A 24,351-nucleotide genomic window follows, 5' to 3' on the forward strand; every position below is an offset into this window, starting at 1 on the left:
GTTACGCACTGCAGGAGAGGTTTTGGAGAATGATAGGGGACGAGCGACAGTGTCTGGTTTCGTCTTGTGAGGTATCGGACTCAAAACTATGTTCAATTAATGATTACGTTCGTAACTGGTATCAAAAATACCAGATGCAAGCTTCGTGATTCATCCATATTGACCAAAGTAATTTTCTTGTATTCTTAAGCAGTAGTAAATACATGACCATGCGAGTGTATTCGCTTCCTGGTTTTGTGTATGTGTATCGTTATTTTTGATGAATACTGTCTTACCTGTACTTTTGATGAACACTTTTTCAAGGGAAAGGTATATATGAATTTTATTGTGAAGGTTCTTGATTAAGGACCTATGACAAATCTGTTTGTGCCCAGATGTAGATAAGTTAGGTTAATTTGATGTCTTAGTTCAATATCAGCTTTGAATGTAATGTGTTTATACGTCTGAGTCCCAAACGTTGTGAGATTGTCAATGTTCAGCATCATGCCGTCTGGTACTTGGCCCGAACGTAAACATAGTCCCCTGTATTCTCCTCTACGCTTTCCGGTCCCATTGGCCAATTTCCGACACCGGGCCATGTTACCAAGTGGGTCAAGCTGCAAGATTGATTGATTTTGTGACAAATCTCGTTTCATTTGACGCTATGGGAATTACAGCCCTTTTAGCAGGCGTGGGTGCAGCCCAGTAGAACACATGATTTCCCTGGCGGTGTAGCCAGAAAACGCAACAAAAAGTGGAAAGTCATTTTTTCAAGAAATCAGGTCGTGCTGATCAGTGTCTTGAATTCAAAAATTTCATGTTTAAGGCGAGAAAGGGTAAATTATTTCAAAATTGAGACTTCAAAATGAATGCCACGCGTGTTTGCCAAAGTCTTGTCCCCAAGGCCGAAGCGAAGTCCAGTCATTGATTTCATAACTTAAACCATGACAGTAATATGCCAACACTTCCTGCCGAAGGAGGCTGTTAAGCACGATTCAGGAAGATTACATTTTTTACCACTGTTGCCACCAATAACCTCCGCAAAATACTGAGTTCCCATTTTAGAACAACACTGCCCTAGGTGTACTCCGTTGCATTTATACCGTTCAAGACGACTTACCAAAAACCAAACCGAAACAAAAGCCTGTGCAAAAGAAAGCCAGCCTTGCGTGTTAAACTCGAAGTTCATTTCGATCAAAATGCCACGGTGTTCTTCCGGAGGCTGTCCAACCGGCCCTTTAAATGGGAGGGATGGCGTGTATTCGAGGTCGTCACATTTTAGCAAAAAGAAGGAAAAAAGAATGACTAGGAGAGCGCTGAACGGTACGTTCGCACGCAGCTTATTCAACGCTAGGCATTTTTTATCACAGTTTTTGAGGCAGTCCATACAGCAATTACCTTCCCTTCATGCAGGACGACTCAGGCAATAACAGGTCGGAAATTTCAAGAATCAAATCCTGCTAAAGATCAACCACCTGCTGAATTCTCACAATATGTAAAGCCTACATGGTTTGCTTTTCGTTTTCCTTCAAAACTAAGAACTAGTTGTTACTCTGTTTTTCTACAAATACGGAAAGGTGTTATGATTCTATATTTTAGTGTATGCCTTTTCAGGCCAACTTTAAAATACCGAATGTTGAAAGTTATGGCATCGTTTCATGTGTTTTATTTTCATTTGTTTTGTTCCAGTCATTTTGGCATAGTTCTGTAAGTATATTTAATGAAACTGCCATTATAAAAACGTGTTTCTGTTGAATGATATTACTTTTGACCTTTATGACAAAATGAATTAGTAATAACAGAAACAGAGCATGCAAAACATCAAATTATGAATTTATGAACGCTTTGAGCATCATACATGTGTACTGAAGGTATACACAGTTTGTTTGCCAGAGTACTGGCTTCATTTCAGAAGGCAATGGTTGTTAAGAGTCTAAAGAATTTGTTTCAGAGAAACCAACTTCAGCTGAAGAGCTTAAAAACACTATCAAGTTTACATGAAGTCTTTAGTCTTTCAAAAGGTAACATCCTAAGCTTTACTTTATATAATAAATTCGTTTTGGGTGAAAACTAATGTCACTTTTGGGTTGCGTTTTTTTGTTACCTGTACCTGTATGGCTCTTTAAAGAGCCATAAAGATTTATAATTTGTTCATATCCGTTATTCGTTCATGGAGCCCTTGCTCCAGCCTGTCGAAGACGTTAGTCAGAAATCACGATAAGGGCTGTTGACAGGTCGGTGGTTGGCAGCTGGTTTTATTGTCTTTGGTGGGTTAGTCCCCATGTCTTGCAAAATTAACCGCCAAATGTGCGAGGTGCAGCTCTCCTGTAAGATATCCAGTTCGTAAGTGTGACGTCACTTCAGTTTAAACCACGCCCACTGCACATACACTGCAAATAGAGACACATACATTGATCGCCGTTTATATGGAACCATGGAACCGGAAGTTAGCGCAACTTCTCTGCGATTGTCCAACGGAAGCCTATAAATCGTGGCGTGTTTGCCTTTGTGACAAAGTCTCTTACAAACCGGATTAGTCTATATAGTACCCCAGCAAATAACAAGTTATTACACAGGAATCCATTTGTAGTCTAAAACTTTGCCTTCACAGGCCAACCCGTGGCGTCCTTTCCTTGCTCTGCGACTACATCAGCTCCATTTTATAACATCACGAATACAGTAAGCGTAATTCCAAAGGTCGCAGTTTCTTTTCGATGCAAAAAGTCTGTGCTCATATTCGATTTTAAAATTCGGTTTTATTTAAGCAAAAACAATGAAATTGCCTCGTCTTTACAAAGAAGAGACCATTATGTTTATACTTAAAAGTCTCGACCTTTTGGTCCTCATGTTTCACGTGTATCGTATCTTCCTTTTGACTTTATAAACCCGGGTAATGCAGAGATTTTACAAACCGTCAACGCCGAACTTGTCCCAGATATTGCAATCCAGCATAGCTAGAGAATGCCTATACTAATTTGGCTATGCATTGTGATTTCATGGGACCGACTGATTAAATGCAATAAGAGCGAGCACCGAGAAACCAACGTGGCTTGTGTGCCATGGACATTAGGGAAAGTATACTATACAGGCAGCTGTTCAAGAATCCGCTAGGGCTGTGCAAGAGGTGTCTTCTCTGCGTAGGTCGTATCCTTTGTCGCACTCGCAGTATTCGAGGCACCAATGACTGCGATTTATCAGCAGTGAAGGATATGTAATCTAATCTGTTTGTATTGTGTCTTTACCCCAATGGCTGCATAAAACCAATTGAACAAGAAAATTCCTAGGTTATGCGCATTATTTCAGGTTGTCCTCGTCCGAAGGGTAAAATTAAAAAGTGACCTTACGTGCGCACGGCATGGAGATGTTCAGCATCAAACTTAGAGATAATTTGCAAATAACAAAGACTGTTCTAAAAAAAGAAACGATGTTTCGACTAACATCATAGCAAAATTATTAAAAGGTCCATGGCATGAATTTTATTGGAATATATTTTGCGTATATTCCAGCTACACTTAAATGTATGAAAATCATATAATTTTAGGTCTATTTCATTGTAAAGTAGGCCTACGTAGATCCTAAGATTTTCTCTTTAGAATGAAAGCACCGTTAGTGTGACATCATGTTAAGACGGCACTGTTCATTGTAAGGGTTTTCTATTCGAACTCTGAACTCATAAATTGAAAATACTGTAAGAAATCTCATTCATTGGACTGCTGCCACGACTAAAACAAACAAATCACCACCAAAAAAACCGAAAAATTCGAAAAAGAAAACTATTCCGAATTCTTCATGAATTTCCAACATTCGTAACGAAAAAACAATTGTAGGCCTAGGCTATAAGAAGCGTAACAGCTCAGTCAATTTCTGCATTTTATTGGAGGAGGGAGAACAAAGCACATTTAGTTCCATCTTTTGTGCATGGAAAATCTCGCAGGTAATATGATAACGGGTCGATAAGTGAAAAAAACCCTGGACTTAAAAGAATTGATACTTTAAATGGTCCTTAAGAGAACAATGATCGGATCGAGGAATATGCTTCATTCTATTGTCCGGGATGTCTGTCTGGGAAGTACTGATAAGGAATTCAAACAAGTCATGAGCGAGCACGTCCGCTTTGGACTATGACAACGTCTACCCCCCAGATTTCAAACCCATTAATGTCAAACCACAGACATAGAGACGGGTAATACCAACTGCCTATGGTTGTATACTTAAGTTTGGAAAACTATACAGAAACTATAATATCATTATTTCTCCTGAGTCCATTTGCGATTTTCAAATCAACTGCTTGATGAAAGCCGCAGTATGTTGAAGTGTTCTTAGGACAAAGAGACTAGACAGGATGGGATGAATACAGGAAGGCCAACAAGCTCGTATCATCAACGTCTTATCGTCAGGTATAGACACAGTCTAACTGGCGTCATGCAAATTTCTCAGAAATACAGATGGCGGATTCTCTCGGTGGACGAGACCCTGAGATGAACGTGGCAAGACAAATACGTCCACGTGAGGTCCACGGCGCTGGATTACAGACGTATCGACGCTCTTAAAGCAAAGACAGTGTACGACACGAGGTGAGAGCAAACATTTGATCAGACAACAGACCCGAAATCAACGCACAAGATGTATTAACACAATGCGAAGCTGTTAAAATGCAAACATTCGAAATACTTCGACTTGTCTTGCTATGTCAACGGTTTTCACTGCTGTGTTACTTTAATGAGGAGAGGTGTTACTGCTCAGGATCATGTAAGGCGTGGATATCGGTGACTGGACTTACTGCATTACATGTTTACGAAAAAGATTTGACGGATTGCATCCAGCAAATATCCGGATGGGAGTTAATAGAACATACATGAACCAAGTTTATAACAATACGTCTGGATAATCATTAACAACATTCATAAAACAGGGACGATGTCGCCTGAGAGCAAATTAGTAAGAGGATTTTTCTGTTTGTCGTTGCAAGAATTCGAAGATGCCAAATTTAGTTTGTTTGAACAGTATGGGGCTACCATCAGAAACTGAAACCATAAGTATTTCAGGCAAACGGTTTATGTTTGACTCTCACAAACAGGAAGACAAACACCATTAGAGAGACAAGCAAGACACCATTAAGGAGACAGACACTTCAAAAATTATTTTTTTAAATACATGTAGTAAATATGTAAAATAAACAATACTTCACGTGGAAACAACAGTTTAGTCCCACAGGATGGGTATGTCGATTAAGCTGCAGACATGAATTCTTGAAACGTATACATTTTAAAAAGTTACCAGTAGCCTTTAATTTAGCTCAGAACCACAATAATTACATGTGGAAACTGTTGCAGGCAAAATGTGTCGGCGCAGTCTTTCTGGCTTTAAATGGATGCCTGTCCTCAACTTTCCAGGGACGTCGTACAATGTGAACCCGCCAGAGCATGCTCGAAAACGCTGGAAGACGGGAAGCAAGGCACAAGGCACTTGACAGTTCCCATGGGTCATTAGGTTAGGTCGTCAAAATCGTATTAGAATTGACTAAATCCTCTCCCGTCTGCATGGTGCTGTGGAGTAAAGCCGGTGAAGACACCTCAGAATCTGCATACAAAATTGAGACTAGATGCTCTTTGCTAGCCCCCGATTATTGGGTTTCTGATGATAGTTCCACAGCTCATCGAAGACGAAAGAATCAATCGTCATGCAGGGCTGGGTTGGGGGGCTGACTGAAAATTGTCATTTGCGTGTGAGCATATCATCTTCACCGGATTCCTGAATAAATTGTTGGACACCTGCAGATACTCGGAAAGCCTGTCCACCACAAGGAAGATTTTTTTTTTCAGTTGGTAAAGGCGAGTGTAAGACACGAACGGAAGGAAGAAAGACGTATTTTTCACGTTTACAAAGAAGTATGAAAATGCAGTACTCAACCAAAACGTGCCTTTGAATGGATACACTTCAACAATCCCACGGAAAGGATTGCATATCTTGAAGAGTCAAACAAAGTAATTTGTTCCGCACCACACTGTCCACGGAATATCATTTTGGACAGGATGAAAAGTTCAATAAGCAACTTAAAAATCAATACATGTAATTGATGTCGGAACAAATTTGCTTAAAATGTCTCCAAAAGGAATATTGGAATGCAGTCCTGAAACTCACTGAGATTGCTTGGAAACATTTTTGGGGAATTTCAGTATAACATTTATAGTACAATGCTTGTTTACAAATGTTGAAATGTTACACAAGAAGAATATACAAAGGTAGTTTGAAATACCTGATGTGTGTAAAAGTTGTGAATTTCGCCACTGCGGTGCTTTACCATGGCCTGAAACCTAATTTGAATGTATTTTGACTTTGGATAGAGACTATGTTGAAATTTGAATACTAAGTAAAGTCTGTGGAAAGGCCAGTTCGTTGTTCAAACAACACCGAAGGTGCCATTTTATTCTTCAAGATCTTTGATATAAACCTTCTGTTAATCACAGTCTCCTTCAGTGACATCGTATTTCCATATAGCAGTGGTCTCAACATTAATGATTTCAATCATCTCACCATCGAGCCATGCAAACTTCTCACAAAATGGTTTTGTGCTAAGCAGCTCAGAGATGCAAATAGGCTATAAACTGAAACTTAATTTAAAAAACAATACAGGTGTCACAACTGTAACCAATACCTGTATATAACATCAAGAAGTTCCGTCGATATTTGACTGCATAGGCAGCAGCTTTCAATCTTTGCTGAACAGAGAGTATTTACACCGAAATCAGCTGGTTTGTAAAACTATCGACAAATCGATAGGGATGAATTGGAGCATCTAGGTACCTAATCCACGCTGTGACCTCAAAACCGCTATGCGACTCATGGCACTCTGATTCGGAAGCAGGATTAAGTTTCAATTTGACTGCGGCAGTTACGTTCACCAATGGTGTCGTTTACCGATCAGTGAGTTGAAATAACACACTAAATAGCTCTTTACCTTACATTTGAAAACGGGTGATATAGTATCAGCGTTGTCTTAAAGATTGTTGAACTCCCAACAGAGCTTTTTATTTCCTCTTTCGTGATACGCAAAACACTACTTTCGTTTAATAATATTAACACCGTACGCATTGTTTGGATTATTCCAACGACTTTAATATATCGCAACTCTTTGTCGAGTATTTCACGCACTGCTTTTGATGGAAACTAGTCTACCTTTCAGGAGACAGTCGAGTTTGGAATTCTGGCTCCAGGGAGAGTTGTTTCCCAAACGCTTCCTTTAACGCTGTGCTAATACTTTTGGCGACCAGTGTTACTGTTATGGACAATTAACCAAGTGCTTATCAAACTGAAGTATTTATTCATACATATACGTTTTTGTCTTCAGACGTGTGGATTACAACACGCCGATTTGGAATGAATGAAGTGCATCGGTAGTTACCTTGTGGTTCTTGGCCTCAGTCAGAAAAAATAGTACCATACACACTTTCTGACAGCAGCTGATCTAAATTTACATCCGCAATTACATTTGATGCCAAGATAATAACATTTGGCGCTCTATTCTACGTAAGCAAACAATGTTACCAGACTGTTACGGTATTCACGTCCGTATTTGACATTATCAAATAACATTCAAATCTAATATATCATTGTCCACGTTTTCTCAGCTTCAACAATGCTTCGGCTGTAATTGAGTGATTAATCACATTTCTATCTGTCAGTAAAAAAACTATATACGTTCCTTCATTGCTATGCAGTAAAAATCAGTATGCGTAGGTTTGTGGACTCTGGTCGATTAATAAATAATAACTTAATAAAGATTCCACTTTTATGTGCTGGTGAGGATATTATTCATAAATTGTCGTGACCCAAATACTTGCCAAGCAGAAAACATTGAAAATTTAAAAATGAAAATGAGTAATCGCATCCGGCTATAATTTGGTTCATGTCATAAATTGTCTCAATCAAAAAATAATGGTATAAATTACAACAGAAAGAAAGTATCATAACTCATAAAAAAAAATGAAATATTTGCATTTGGATTGTTTTGTTTTTACCACAGTCTGATACAATATCTCAAGTCTTTGCAAAAGCTGCCTCGTAACAGAGTTTCGCAACTCTTTTGATCATTCATGACCAAACAACTGTTGATATCATTTTTTTTTTCGTAGAAAAGACCTTTTGCGTCTATTAGAGTTGTCTTGGTGGTGAGTTTTATGATTTTCAGTAATTTTAGGTGATTCCAATTTGTGAAATAGATGCAAGAAGATTGAAGTAGCCTGCAATTTTATGGATCCATTCTGGTGTTGTCTCCGAGTTTTCAAATTTTAATTTAAATCTACGTCTTCAGGATCTTTTTGTCTGCTTAAAAGACCCTTCACTGTCTTGGATCCCTATTAGAAATCACCCACAGAAGGCAATGTTTTTTTTTCTCCCAAACATGGGAAAGAGCATTTTATTAGACCACTGCCTTCATAACGCATCTGTCAACCTCGATAGCATTTTTGAATTACACTCCACTGGTTAGAGTTTCATGAAACACCTCGGAGGTGATGTCTGTGCGCATTCTTTATTTACGAGTTTATCTTGTAAGCTCGGTCTCTCGGGTCCGTTTTGGATTACCACGGAGGGCAGGTCTTCATTAAGCGCGGGTGTCAGTACTGATCCGACTAATTTATATCATATTAAAGTTCATTGCCTGAGGGATTGTGTGAGCATCCTGGATACCACTAGACTAGTTTATACAGTGATTGATCAACTGTTGCTGAAGATTTTGACATGTAGTCATATTTGTGTTCAAGGAAGAACAGTCATATTAACTTTCAAGGGAAAAACATTTGGAAGTTCACTGACATAATAGTCCACATCTCGATGAACTTTATTTTTTTGAGCACAGTTATGGAGTAATTATGAAACAAAAAACAAGGTAGTTTCGAAAATTGTTCTGATCCTTTGAGAACGGCAAACACAGGAAGGCTATTAAACGAGTTGTTGGTTTGCTCGTCTGAAATAAATAAGTAAACTCGCTGTAGTACAGGCGCCAGGGGATTTTTGCCGGCTAACCGACTTCGCACTATTATGCGCACGTCATCACCCGAATAATCATACCAAGCTATCATCGGCAATGAACTTAAGTGGAAAGCCTCGTCAGTCGGTCACTTCCGTCACCTCAAGGGTTTTCAATTTTAGGGATTCTTTCCTTCCAGAGGTTTAGTGGATTACTCGTTTAATTTTCGCCGTTCAGAGGAGTGTGGAAAAATCCGTTAGCGGCATTGCCTGGATTGTGTCTGCTAAAACGGCTAACCTATTGTGCCAGTTCCCGACTCCCAATGTTCGATGACTGAAAAGATATGAAAATAAATCGATTGTGACTTTGGAATCTGAAACGACATCTGCAGTCGTACAGCAAGGCCCAGATTTAAAACTGTTCAGCAAAGAAGCCCTAGAATTCTTAAACTGGCATAAGAGAGTGAATGATATATCGTTTTATCGTTGAAAATACTGGCATATTTTGTGCTAAGCACCAGTGATGTCAAGCACCTGTGGTGTGTCTTTGTTTCAAATGTTTTAAAATTTATATCAGCAAACTACCGTTTTAACATCTACACAGCACTTGTATATAAATACTACATGTAACAGAAACTACGACGTCATTGCACTTAGAACCCTACTTCAAACCAGACAATCTTTGCCTTTCTTTGAAATACTTCAATTTTCGGTAATGTAGGCTATGTCATACATTTCCCAGCAAGTCAAGTTTGCAATGATCATTCTTTAGCCATTGTTACGAGTGGGTCGGCTTCGTGACACGAGTGGTGCTTGTTGTGTACAAAAATGAAATCTTCACTGCGCCTATCTTTACATAGTTGGGAATAGGGTTGCTGGTTTTTATAATGAGTTTTTCTTTGTTGTGGAAAGCTACGTTGAAGATTTGCTTTGTAAACTTTCAACACCGTGTGAAACAATCATTTCAGCACACTCCAGACTTTTAAAGGAATTTCAAACGTTCCAAATTCTTAACCGATTCCTTAATACATCATTAAACGAGTTTTTAGTGAAAAATGGTCGAGACTTTTATGCAACAGCGATAAATGAATGAATAAATAAACAAATAAATAAATGAAAACCTGCATCTCTCGTGCGATCACCCTTCCCTTGAGTGTTACGGAGAATGATCTGGGGATTACAGGTCACAATATTTGTCAATTTTTTTGTTTTGAAAAGTGAATGTCTTGTGTCATTCACCAGCGAAAATACCATTGCGTCCTGGCGGGCCGAAATGCTTGATTTCCCCATCTCGCCGGAGATGCACTCGCTGGATAAATGATTTAGACCAGGGGGTATTTTGCGCGGTCGGGCCAGAGACAGTAATGTAGGCTGCCGCACCTAGACTGGAGTCGAGCAGCAGGACCGGCGGCTGGCCATAAATTATACATAACCCTTGAAGCAGAATGGGAAACACATTAGAGCGTGAATGGGGAAGTGTAGTATAAATACAGGTAAAGTAGCGCTGCGATTTGTCCGTCTTACTGGCAATTGAGAGTTTCGACATTCCGAGAGCTGTATTTGCCAATATTCTATCATCTAGAGTCTGCAGAGAGTTCTTCCTTTCAACGCGAGGGAAAGCGAATGCATTTTCGGACAAGTTTTTTCGCTCCGCCGCCTGCGGCAAGGCATATACATTAACGAAGAAACCTGGGCATCAAGTCAGAAGATGCGTTGTTTTTATCACCAGATTATAAATGTCTGGCTCGTAACTGGTACATTCTATAATTAAAGTTTCTTTTGAAATCAACTAAAATGAACAAAAACTTGTACCTGTTAATGTGAATTTCTGTCACTTCTCTTCATTAAACCACCCCAAACTTGTTAGATTCCTAAAAACTGACATCATTCAGCAAACACGTCTACGTTGCTAAGGAAACCTTATGGTTCTTGCCACACGCACCTCTCTCCATTAATTAATTAATTAAGAGTTACAAAGGCACAGATCTCAGAATTCCAAATATGATCCTCAGGGAATTCAGAATGTAAAGATTGACTAATTCAGGAAAATGTTTGACCAAGGCGATCCCCGGGGGGGAGATCGGAAATGAAGGTCGAGGCCAACAAAGCCTCGTAATTGACGCAGTGATTAGGGTATCTAGAGTTTGTTTGCGCCTGTCATGCGATACAGTCACCCCTCGGGGCTAATCAGGATTGCCGTAGTCTCTATCTCAGTCTCTTCCATTCCACTGTCTTCATCTCTCGTTTGTGTGACGTCAGTCGGGAATTAAACACTGTCCGGTTTGAATACGCCTCAATAGTTGACAACAACGCACTTGCTTAGGCCGCAGTGTGTGGGATGGTGGCGAAAATCTGCCATCAAAAACCCTAAAAATCTTAGCAAATTTTTTCAACATTACCTCAAGACCAAAGTAACAATTCAAGCGAACATTCTGTGATTTCAAACCGCACAACCGTCACAGAGTTGTACTAATGGGGTTAACTTGTCTGGTCTTTCGTGAAAAATGTGCAGTTCGTACATGTATTTTGGCAGACTTACGTAGAGAATTTTCGTCACTTTACAATGTTAGGTTACCAAGCATATCCAGTGCAGCCTTGTTTTAAGTACTGACATTGTGAATTTATTGAAAAATGTTGTTGTTACAAACAAATAATCAACATATTAACATAATGTGATGGCGTCACTTTATGAAAGTATACACACTCTCGAATGTGGACTTGAAAAACCCAATTCCTTTAATGACTTAACTTTACACTTATCCAACTCTAAGAATTTATACAGTTTGGTGGACTAGGCCCTACTGAATGAATTTTAAACTTTGACTTTTAATGAAGAAAGTCCACACTGTTGTCGAGTAAAGGAAATAATTGTTAAAAGAAAAGATACTAAAAAACAATGAAGAAAACAAAGACGCAGCCGCCAAATATACATAGTCTGTAAGAGAAAATTGCAGGAAAAAAGACTTAAAAGAATGGTGTAAGGTAGACTAACAACAAACAGGTGGAAGTTGTTGTTTTGTTGGTCTTAGCCTGGTTATTTACTCTTGAAAATGCGATATTAAAGAATGGGACAAGGATGTGACGTTAATTCACCTGGACAGAATGACAAGTGTGACTACGTGTGCTTTGGTAATTGTAGCGGGTTTACTTACACGTGGATAGGCCTACACGGCAGCTTTTCAAACAAATCGTAGCCGTGAAACCCGACCGAAGCAGATCTACCAAGAGAGGCAGTCTAATTAGGCCTCAACACGTGCCAAAGCGCCTACTTGTACATTGCGGAGAATACTTTAATCGATCAAAAAACCACAGGCAGCGATATAAAACGTCGTGTAGTGTGTAAAACGTAAATAAGAGACCTTCTCAAATTTCACTGGAAAAAACATGGAAAGCAAACTCCGAGTCACAGTAACGGTGCTCAAGGGATGAGACGCTTCATACAATATGGATTTTGTATTCGTCTGAACTCTGCATCCCACGCGTGATCACAAACCTTTTTCAGTAATAAATATACGTGCGAAAGTAAAGTCAGTCTTCTCTCGAGTCATCAACAATTAGAAAATCCTGCTGAATATTGAGCTGGAGAAAAGACAACCGACTGAGGAGCACACTACGTGGCATTTTGATGAATAAGTAATTTTATTCCGAGCAATTTTCTTCCAAATGAGGAAACTCCTGTTAATCTCTTACGCTTACATTTTGTCTGGTATATCCACGTAAATAACAAATGGGATTTCACATTATCGGAATTCATCTCTTTGATCTTTTTCGGATAAAATGTACGGGTTACCTCAGTATCTGCAATAAAAATAAGTGGAGACTTTCTTGAGATAATGAGTTTGATGACCATATAAGTTTTTAAAACTTGTTAAAAGCGTAGAAGTTAGGAACGTTGAAATAATACAGAAGAGTTTAGGAACCGGGTCAACAAAAATCTGAAATTTGTCTTCACTTTTGTCAATCGTACCCGTTTCTTATTTCTCTCACATTTGGTAATCGTTTAAAAAGGACGCGGTAAATTAAAACAAAAGTCTTTCTAAATATAAATCGTCATTAGATTTTTGTGACAACACGCATTTCGCTATTTTGTACTATAAGTATGTTACCCTTGTTGTCAGCTTAAGAAAACCTTATGTTTCAGACTCTCCATCTTAAAACCCTAGACAACTTAGAGCTACTCTTGAATGAAAAAAACTGTTTGCAAAGACCCAAAGCTCAGCAGTATTTAAACTCATTCACCTCCAAGAGGAAGTAACTAGCTGAGATTACAGAATTTGAATCGTTGACTCAGTGGGGATGATTATAACCCACATTTGCGCATTGACGGTCACGGAACATTTCGGAAGTCAAGACACGCCTCATGTGGTGTGTGCTGAAGCATTCCGCCTCCTACCACAATCAGCATTGTTACAAATCACACTCCAGGCAAATTGGGACTGCAATCATGCCCAGCCTCACGATCGTCCTTGTGGGAGGTAATGAAAGAATGATTGAAACCCAGAGGGCCCAACCCTCATGTATGATTGCGATTCTCAAGGTGCAATATACAGCAATCAGCGATAATATTTTGAGAGACACCGCTAACCGAGTTTGTATATAACGAACACGTAGTAATGCATAAAATAAAATACACAGAATGCCATCGTCACAGTGGGATAATAACCCCACTTAAATGGAATCACGCTACTTCTATGAATGCGATATCAGAATTGTAAAATGAGCCATTATCCATATACCCTTGTCTTAACACCAGCATTCTAAATACGTAAGGCCAAAAAGATATCAGTCTTGGGATCCAACAGCTCGGCCTTCCTCCCTATAGCCGAAAAAGAAGTCTGGGAAATTTTTTTGGCAGTGTTTATGTTTTTCAGTTTTCCCCCAACTTTCCGGGGAAGCCAATTAACAGCTTGTTTTGAGCCTCCATTGAAATTATTTATATAAGTTCATGACGTCAACCGAGAATTGAAAACAAAAATGGCGCCCCCGATCTCAGAGATTGACTATTTCCTTGTAAAATGCCGTGATTAAGAACCGCCAATAGATTAGTTTCATAACAGCTATCTATATTCATTTGGTGAGAGCATTCATCCTGTGAATGTCCAGTTTGGGGCCTAAGTTGAAAATGGCTCAAATTTTCCAGTTATCTGCGCTCGCAGTAAGTTCTTGGCTGCTGCTCCAGACTTTAGAAGGATAAGCCTTATTTTGTGAGTCCTCAGCTCTGAGCGTCTGGAAAAAAATATGCAGCGTGATGTTGGCTGATGTTACAGTTTGAATACGTCGTTCGTGAATGTGAAGCATGTTGAAGGTTGTTTGCATAACATCCGCCGATCATCACTCACATGATATGAATAATGCAAATCCTATACCATATTACCATAGTCTATTGCTACGCCTGATCAAACGAAATACCTAAGACCTTCCTGTGAAGCGATTCGTCTGGTGACTGTTCGTGCCGCGGAATGACGGACGGCCTTGAGCCAAGACTACAAAGATATATGTAACAGGCCAAATAAACGACAAAACGCTTTGCATTCCACAAACTCGTTGCTGATTCCTCACCAAATGATGTGACACGTATTCATCTTTTCTATCGTGCACATTAAATCAACAACTCGCAAATGAAATCAAAATGATCAAGTATAAAAAGTATATAAAATACACACATCCATACTAGGTTTTGAAACCACAAGTGAATCATATATGCTAACTTATTTCCAATATTCCAACCTCCTTTCCATGGTGACGTAACGGGCAGTTGAAAACCAGTCGTCCTGTTTGCCGGTTATAGCGGCGACAACCGATATTGGTAAAGCCCCTTCTAGTTTTAATTCGTCATTCACATCGTTCATCGTGTAATGAACAAAAGTGCATTGAACTCTAGGCCTGTAGCGCATATGGATTTTGCAAATATTGTTATCACACAAGATAAAAAAGAATAATGAGATAAATAACAGTATGCGGACTACACAAAACTACCAACATGCACAGCACATGCGCACTAAAACCTGCTCAACCTGTTTGCTGAATTGTTACGGAAGCACGCACAATGAATGAGCATATATTCCAAGTAAAGACCTGCCAAATCTGTTTCATCCTATCTGTGGCTATCCTTGGGCAATTAGATAGAAACAGGCAATATATCATGCATAACAAAGTGTAATATTACGTACTTCTTTATGGGACTACAATTATTTCTGGTTAAGAAAGAAGTGACGGACGGGATAACTCCCACGGGGTTATCTTAATTTTCTTGCGGGAGCTGACGAGTGGTTACTTTCTTTGCTTTGTATTTTAGAAAATCGTTTTACTGCAGGGCAGAAAAAACAGAGATGGGGGCAATGGTGTTCAATCACTGGAGGCACATGACGGTGGGGGTTGGTGTCATGGGATTATAGCTGGATGTAGGTGTCTGATATGCTGGTAATATGTTCCAGAGAACTGCCTATTAGTGGTGTGGCAACTGTCGATGCCTCCATCTAATCGGTCTCTTGCGGCGTTTGAGGGCAGATGAGAATTCAAACTGAAAATTCACTCAACAATTCACCGACTGCACTGAGACGCAATTGTTGGATTGTCGCCCGTACTTTTGATAATGATCCCGGGTTTGGCATCATTAGGCGCGTGTATCGTGTCTCACCCAGGTGCCTTTTCGCCTTCTGCGCCGGGGCATCGTGTTCGTGCCTGCGCCTACATTGTGACTAATTACACCGAATCTAACACTGAGAGATGGGTTTTTAACTGTGGCCCTCCGTCGACACATCTGACTCTCGGCATGTTGATGATAACTCCCGTGTCTCTCTGTCAACTTCCGAAATTCCCCGCTCAATTTACACTGTTACCTTTTACACGGCATTCATGAGAAACTGAAACGAGTAATCACGACATATCATGCATAACGTTGCACCCAACACCCACCAAGGGTTTGCATTTAAACAAGCCATTAATCATACTGTAGTGTCAGAATATGTTCTAGAGGTTCACTTCTGGAATTATAGTGGACTGTAACGGAGCATGGAGCAAAGTATATGAACGGAGTCGACGTCGGTCGCATGCAGAAAAGAAAAGATGCCCGTCTTTCAGTTCGTTGCGAATTCACAGGCCAACAGAAAGACAGCATGAGAGTCGCCAAGCTGTAAATCTTGGTAATATTAGGTATTATCAGCTTTATCATTTGGGGAAGTAAAAAACTACTTTGTGCATAGTGTTTAACGATGTAAAAGTTACATCATTCTGTTTTAAGAAATGTGTGGCCATATACCAGGAAACAGGTTTGCTTGGAATGTCAGGCTTTTGCAAAATGCCGGGGAGGCACGCAATCTTGACGAAGTTCCCAAGTGGAAATGAGCACACGGCTTGAAGAGCTCATGCAGAAATCTGGCCTTTGTTGGAACAAATTTGCTGTATTACATGTACATCAAATTTGGTCAGCAAGGCTTCGCTAGCTACCCCACTCCCTATAATTAGGAATCAAATGGAAAGGCACGGCCTTAATTTCGAAAATTTGCTTTCATCTTGGAGGAATAAACCTATGGTACATTGATATTTGGAAAATGACCGCTCACTGGAGATTCAGGTTTTCGTCGAGGCATGTGCAGGTGACGTCAAGAGCCGCGCGCAATTGAACTGAACAGTTGCCGTTATTTTGGGCAGAGTTCATGGGAAATGGACAACTGCTTGCCTAACACAACTCTTGACACTGCACCCATTGCCTACGCACCAACACAATCACAAGAGACCAACAGAGAGACCTTATCCACTTGAAACGTACTCCAGTCTATAGTCTGTTTGCTTGCGTACTTGCACCGTCCTGCTCGGTCTAGTTAATAATCTTCACGTGTTTGCAAAGACGTTTCAATATTTTTATTTCCCCAATTGTTACCTTAAAAATGAACTCCACTTACTAACAGTCTTGTATTCTGGTAAACGGCATTGATTTATGCATTGGTTGTACTTTTGTAAATGAATGGAGATTTCTGAAGTAAATTAGATGATTTGTGAGGATTGTGTGAAATCCTTACCCGAAACAGGGCAATTTGGATTTGGAATTTTCTGTGAAACGTGTGATCCAAACCTGTCTGAGTTGGTGAAAGCATGAGTTGCAGTCGTACAGAATTATACTGTATAAAACTTGGAGAGGCTAGTACCTTATGCTACATGTTTTTTTAACAGGGCGGATCAAGGGGGGCCCAATGGGGCCAGGGTCACCCCAAAAATTATTGGGAAAATAATTTTAGACAGGCGTTTTTTGTCCATTTCATTTCCCTCCCTCCCGAAAACCTGCAAAGATCCCCCAAATAAATGCCCCCTCAAAAGGACCCACGAAGATCATATCCAAATATTTGGCCCCCGAAAATTTGCTCCTGGATTTGCATTTTTCCAAAAATTCCCAAACCATAATTTTGGTTTTGACAACACGTGTAGTTGTCATGTATGAACATAAGGAACACTCTACAAAGGCAATCACCCTACAATGTAAGTATCGTCAACAGGTCTTCTACAGCTACGTATATTCTGAATACTGCCTACCAACGCACTGCCACGCAGAGTCAGGGTCGCCTGTCGTTTTGCCTAAGAAACAAGACCCGCGGAAATCCCGGTAAAAGCTGAGGGTCTTTGTTGATGCACAGGTGCCGACCAGGTGACAGGGTGTTGTAATTCGATCGTGGAGTCAAGGAGAGAATTCGACATTCTGGGAACTGGGTCTGTATACAAAATGTTTCTTCGTGTGGCAAGGTGGAAATATGCACACACACGTGCCACCGGTATCCGACCCGTTGTCGCTAATCAACGCTTGGTCTCCGTTTCGAAAATCTAAACTTTATTATTTCTGCTGTCCTTGCATCTAAAAGCTTCACTTTCAAAGAAACTTATTGTCATCATGATTAAGAAAATACACAGGCACTTTCAATAAAATTACCTGCTACTTGGTGACGTACCGGAACTCAATGTAAGACGCACACTACGTTGGTTTTAGGTTCTTTATATTGGAAAATTTATGGGCCCAGAAAGCTGTTATTGTCTAGCGAACAGCCGAGAACTAATCATATTTTGGTAGTCATTTCTAACGACGAAGTATTTATTCCCAGAAATGACGTCGTCGATTTTCAACCGTGAAATAATGATCTTGACACGCCCTCGCAACGGATGCCAACCTGGGGCATCAGTCTGCCTCTAATGCTGTCATATTTTTTTTTCAGCCTTGCACGGTTTAAATGACGGCGAGCATATGATGTGGTGATAATGGGCCTGGTGTGATGCAATCCGATCGACCGCGGTATGCCAAGCACTGGAAGTGGGTCCACGAGGCTGAGACGGCCAGCCTATTGAGTTTCATCAGACCTATCCGAGTATCAATACACTAATGGAGAACCTGTCGTGCTGGGGTTTCAGTGGTACCACTCGACGACGCACACCAAGAAGAGAAATCATTGCTTACGGGTGCTGGTTACAAAACAATAAAATCAATAATATATAAATAAATAAATGCACAGGAGGGAAACGTGGGAATTGGAGAGTACACCAGTGAATCAGAATACCCTAGGAATGAACCTAGCAGCAAATATATGGATAAAAGTGGAAGTTAAAGGAATTAATCACGTCGTCTGTAAAACGTAAAAACCAGCCGTGTGGCAAATTTCCAATTGCAAGGTTCAAGGGAAACAGTGCAATGAAGGACTTTACGAAATTGTGCCCTGGTAAAATTTAGGATTTTGAATTTTAAAATAAGCCAGTTCTTTATTCCAACAGTATAAATATAAGCACTTCGGTGTTTGATAACTTAAACTTCGGACGTAAATAGGCAGAATCGGAAATTGTAGAACGCAGCAGCGAAATTTAAGCAACAACGTTTTGTTTTGCATTACATTTCAGTACGAGATTTCAGCGAGTTGGGTCAGCACATTTTTTGCTTCGTTGTGAACCATTCTCAGTATTTTATGCTTCAACATATTTGTAACAGGTATTTCCATTTTGGGTTTTGGCTATGGCCTCGTATACTTAGATTTGTGTACACTTATGTTCCGGTTTCATCCTGATGAAGTCGAATTCACCAACTCTCGATAAACAATAGGAAACAGGAATACCGAACCTTCCAACTGAAGGAAGCGCAGGGGGAGGGATTGGAACGAAACAATACCCCTATGGGCAGTTTGGTTGAGAATCTTTCTGACGCATTATGTCGTGCGGACATATCGTCGGTTTTCTTGTTTCGCCACAATTGCGATTGTACGCGTGACTCATTGTTCAGTGGTACTTGTCTCGCGTCACTATGGCAACTTGACAAGGTTATACTCATTTGATGCTATCATTTTTTAATCTGTGGAAGTCCTCAAAACAAGAACGATTCAGTGTTTCAAAGATATAGACAGACTTGATATTCGGTTATAATAGTGGTAGGGAAAAAAATTGGTATGCGTCATTGTAAAGCACGTTTTGATATTATCCATTGGAATGGCTCTGAAAAGAATATTAATGAAATCTCTGTTTTAGCCTCCCAAAGTTTCATCAAACCAACGAAGATATTTCTCAAGTACAGGTAGGCCTATCAGTCTTTTCATTTTACGTCAAATTAAAGAGGACGAGTCATAAAATAAAAATTGAAATAGTACACACATACAAAAGCTGTTGCCAGACTAAATCGACAAAATGCAAACCTAATATCAATCGTTTTCCCGAAGTAAAGAAAATTGTCATTACAGTTGAAAGTTCACCTCACACGTCTTTTAGGTAATATTGTTTCGTTTTATCAAGGAATAACCAAAGAAAATGAACAAGAGATGTAGAAAAGAAAGCCTTGAATTTCTATTTCTTTATTTAAAATCTCAGTGCTTAAAAAAAGTGACGACCTCAAAATTTTGAAAGAGCCCGTGTCGCTCCTTTTAATGTTATACCAATTTTATATATACATATATTTACATTTTTTACCGTTGAACAGTTTCCATGGGCCATCGCTACTTTCGTATCCACATCATTACGCTCCAATGAAAATGATTTTTCGGCCGTAATGAATGCATGTACATGCATGTATTGTACCTGCTCGGGGGTAGGTCTTACAATTTGTGACGGAACGGTGGTTGTCACATTAAAAACAACAAAAGTGTCAAAAAAAAGTGTTCCGATGCCAATACAAGGATGTGTAACACGTCGACGCTGTAAAAAGTATGACATTGACAATATTAGTGTAATTCAAAGATGTAACTCTGTAAGGACTTTCCCGATCAGTGCAGTCCAAGAGCAAGCTGGTGTCAGGTTTTTACTCCAGTAACTACTTTAGAAGGAGTGATTATTCAGAATATTCGGATTGAGAGAAAAAGGTGTTTGCAGGTTTATCAGATATGAAACAGACCATGTGGTCACTCAGTTATATCAACTGGCGAATACTTGAACTCGTGTTGTATCAAATATATCTGGCTCACTCAAATGCTCGATCACAATTCATTCCTATTAAAGATGACAGTTTTTGGAAAGGCAAATATTAAGAAATTATGCAGTGTCACCGAACGAATGAATTTCGTTCATTTGTTTGTGAGCTTCTTGCTCGTATCTTACATTTGGTATGATAAAACCCTAATACTCTGGTGCTTAAATTGCAACATGTTAAAGGGAATAAAGAAAAACATTTGAAATGAGCAAAACGTAAACGAACGATAAGATAGGCTTGTGACTTTTCGAAGACTTAAACACACTACGTTTGACAGGAAATTTAAATGAATCTGTTGCGCTTAGAAAATCAAATAACATGTCTGTACATGCCACTTAAACACTGTAACTGCTGCAATCACGTTTAAATATAGCTACGAATATTTAAGCGGTTTTCGCCTTAAGCTAGAAAATGCCATACATTAACTTTGACTCTACCCATATCCCAGCTGCTGTACTCAGTTTGCCATTGACAAAAAGTCATAACATTTTTTTCGCTTCTGCTACTAATGAATTTGTTTCATCACTATCCAAAATGAAGGCGAGAAGTCAAGAAAACCACGGTTAAATGATAAGCGAAAAAAAAGGGGATTTGCATTCATTTGTACCTACGGAGGAATTTTTCTCTGTTGGAAAAGAAATCGAACATATTTGGCATTGGCTATATTCTTGAGTATGCTCATCTAAACAAAGATGGCGTCTTGCTTCCTTCCGTCTTGAGACAATTCATAAAAAGTCATAACTGCCATAGTATATCACTGTACATTTTGCGCGTGAGTGGTAAGTTTGATATAGAAATAAGTGACCGAAAATGCTGCTGTCGATACACCCATGCATGCAATGTTACGACATCTTACGTGGATGGAATGGAATTTGACATTTTCTGCTTCCAGCTTGACTCGGCGTAGGTTCATTAAAATATCACGATGCTAAATCTTCCCTCCTCTGAGTTCATACAATTACATCTAACTTGGACATAGCCGAGGGACCGCCTAAGATCTGGCTAAGTTCTCACTTCTGCACAACGACAAAGAACATTAAGGTCAAACCTCTCCACTGCTGATTGTCCAGTTATTTCGTTTCTTATTGGCGTCTGGAGCTTTAGTTCTTGTTAATATAACATTTTCGTGACCACTCTGCAGATTGTATAATTCCGAAGACCTCCAGCTTTTCCATTTGGTCCGAAGGACAGAGCCCTCTTAATTATCAGGGAAAAGCCGAATTATAAAACAGAGACGATAACACACGCTCATTTGCTGTCCGGGTCTTTACATTGGTACATGGTTTTGGATTACCCAAGTACTGAACATAGCTTTAGCTTGGATATGGTGGAATTAAGTCATCAGGAAGCTTGCTGCCTGCAGAGCATTAAGGCAAGAGTTCTTAATCCCCATTGTTTTTTCCTCTCCAGTGATGACGGGGAGAGGTGAAGTGCTTTAAGAACTGGAAATGAAGGATGATAAATGATATTGGACGGCCGCAGTTAAAGAGTAATCCCGCGTGCACTCCAGTGTGTGAGCACCAATATAGTTTGGAACACATATCCTTCAGGACTTCAGATGGGTCTTAGTTCCGCCAAAGACATAGCGTGCTGATGATGCCACGGCCCACTCAGCGGCAAGCACCTTCAACACTGGAACCCAAATCTTTTAGGTCTACTTCGTCTAAAAGTTAATTAAATACTGAGTTGAAATCGAGCCATTTTGTCACAGAGAACAAACAGCTCTCCCCTGGACTCCCTTACAAAATAAATCGCTCGATATTAGAGGAGCCCTACCGGCGCGTCACGGTTGCCCTCGTAGAAGGTTTTGACCAATAAACATGCGACGAGCAACGCAGCCTAAAACTCGAAGAAGACGCAAATGGATCAGACAAAAAATCCCCCATGTAACAAAATAAAACAGGCTATGTTCTTCGACCACTTCACTGGGTGGAAGGGGTGGTAACGTTTGACCCGAGGAAACTAACAACTGTTTGACTACTGAAACAAGTGGACTAAAGTCAAATCTGATGACCATATTAAAGATGTTTTGCAGGTGCTGACATGATTCACAGGAGTATATATTTTATTTGATTGGAATCCAATTTGAATACATCCATAATTTGAGCGCTCTTCAAGATTCAAACAAAGATTAATTCAACACTTTGATGCGAAAGCCTCGCCAGAGGTGGTGCAGAGTAGCCGAATGTAACGGTATGGAGATTTTAAAAGCCAAACGGATGCCCATAGAAGCAATTTTGGGCCGGTGAAACAAGTAAAAATTGAGCAACGCGCTGCAAAAATACTCCCCAATCGACAATTATGTCGCTGGTGACTTCAAGCCTAATTTTCTTATGTGGACCTGAAGGGGCATGAAAAGGCTTTTCAGCAAAGGGCAAACGAGACCTTAATATTCGTGCCTGCTTGGATGACCTATAGTCTTTGATCAGACTAGTTACTAGCGTGTGTTAAAATTACGTCAGCGTGGGTGCATTTCTCAGGAAATGGCCGTTCGTCGGCTTTCTACCGTGAGCTTGAACAACAGGCCCGTAACTATAGGTATTTACAAGTCAAGTCCAAATGAAGTCTGTGCGGTTATTAAGTTGATTGCCTCGGTGTGAATCTGCAACATGCCGTTGTGGTCTCAAAAATAAACCTGCCATTCTCCCTCTACAGAATACGTTTCCATCAGTTTTTATTCGCAAGCAATGGTAAAAGATTCTTGGTTCTTTTACTCTCAAGGGGGATGTGTTTTGATTTTTATTAAAACAACTGTTCACGATCCAAGTGCTGTGCGTTTCTCAATTATAAACGAATAAATAAATTCTTTAAATACATTTAAGGTCACCTCGACAGCAAACAATTTGCAACTGCCCATTACTGACAATTTAGCTAAATTAAACAGGAAAAGTAATCCAAATATTTCATGACCACTTCCTTTCATGGCTTGCACCTGGTCCGGTTGTGTGCTTCCACTTTTCCTAAGTGGCATCAAGTATGTGATAGTAAATCGAAAATTGATATCTCCTATTAAAGATTGTCAATCTTTAGTAAGGTAAACAACAGGGCAAGGAAACGTTCTCCAGGGTGATGTTCGAATTCCAGGTCCCCTGTTTGAAAATAAGCCGCAGTTAATTGGCTTTTAGTGCCTTCTTAAAATATAACTGGGCATCCTCGAATCGCCCCAAAAGTTTCCCCTCAGATCAGTTGCACGACTGCTATACTACTCGGCGAGGGAAAAATAAGTCGAGAATAAATATTTTGACGACAAGAACTAAAAAAATTTGAAATGCATACCTTATCGATGTTTTAAACAAATTGGCATATTTACTATTCCTTTTAAGGCGGAAATGTTCAACTGATGTCTTGAATTATGTAGCAGTTGTTAACATCCTTGTTTGATGGATGATGATGGTTTTGTCTTAAGCGCACAACAGCTTTTGGTCCCTGCTTACAGGACAACGAATGCTACATCTCTGTGGTTCGCTGAATTTCGGTTTGTTCATATTTTAAAGGAAGATTTTGTTTGGCAACTCCTAGATGTCCAAAACAAAATCAAGTTTCTTTAAGTACAGAGGTAAAATTGCTTGCACTTACCCGACTCTTCTATAGAAAATCGTAAGTTTCGATCTCTGTTTTTGCTCTTGACCAGCAAAGATGTAAAGCCTTCCTTTGTCACCGCCGTCCACTGGTGATTCTTTATCTTGACTGCTTTCAGACTCGAGTGTCACGCTCCTTTCCAGCACGGCTTGAATTTGAGTTCGGATTCACGCGGCCTTTCCCCCTCGGTTTTATGCAGGTGAGCAATGGCCACTCCTTCCCCGCGGTGATTCGCCAAACCGTCGCAGATGACGCGAATTCTGCCGGCTAGTGCGCAGCTCAGTGTCCCCCACGCGGAGAGACAGTTGCAGCCTCGAGTGCCACAATACCACGCCAGTTCTTGTGGGTCGTGGCTCTTGCAATGATTTGTTGTTGCCTGCCTCTGGACATGCGTCATTAAGCTGTGA

General features: G+C 40.0%; 1 protein-coding gene across 1 annotated transcript in view; it reads right to left on the reverse strand.

Moving 5' to 3' along the window:
- Positions 1 to 24,126, reverse strand: part of LOC110985564 (uncharacterized) — a 45,768-nt gene extending 21,642 nt beyond the window's left edge. Inside the window, exon 1 of the mRNA XM_087148196.1 lies at positions 23,942 to 24,126. The gene's annotated coding sequence lies outside the window, so the exon portion shown is untranslated. The remainder of the gene's footprint in view (positions 1 to 23,941) is intronic.
- Positions 24,127 to 24,351: the final 225 nt, after the last annotated feature.

Source organism: Acanthaster planci, linkage group LG17 (genome assembly GCF_054643075.1).
Source record: "Acanthaster planci isolate LZ-2023a linkage group LG17, COTS_SCS, whole genome shotgun sequence".
Classification (NCBI taxonomy): domain Eukaryota; kingdom Metazoa; phylum Echinodermata; class Asteroidea; order Valvatida; family Acanthasteridae; genus Acanthaster; species Acanthaster planci.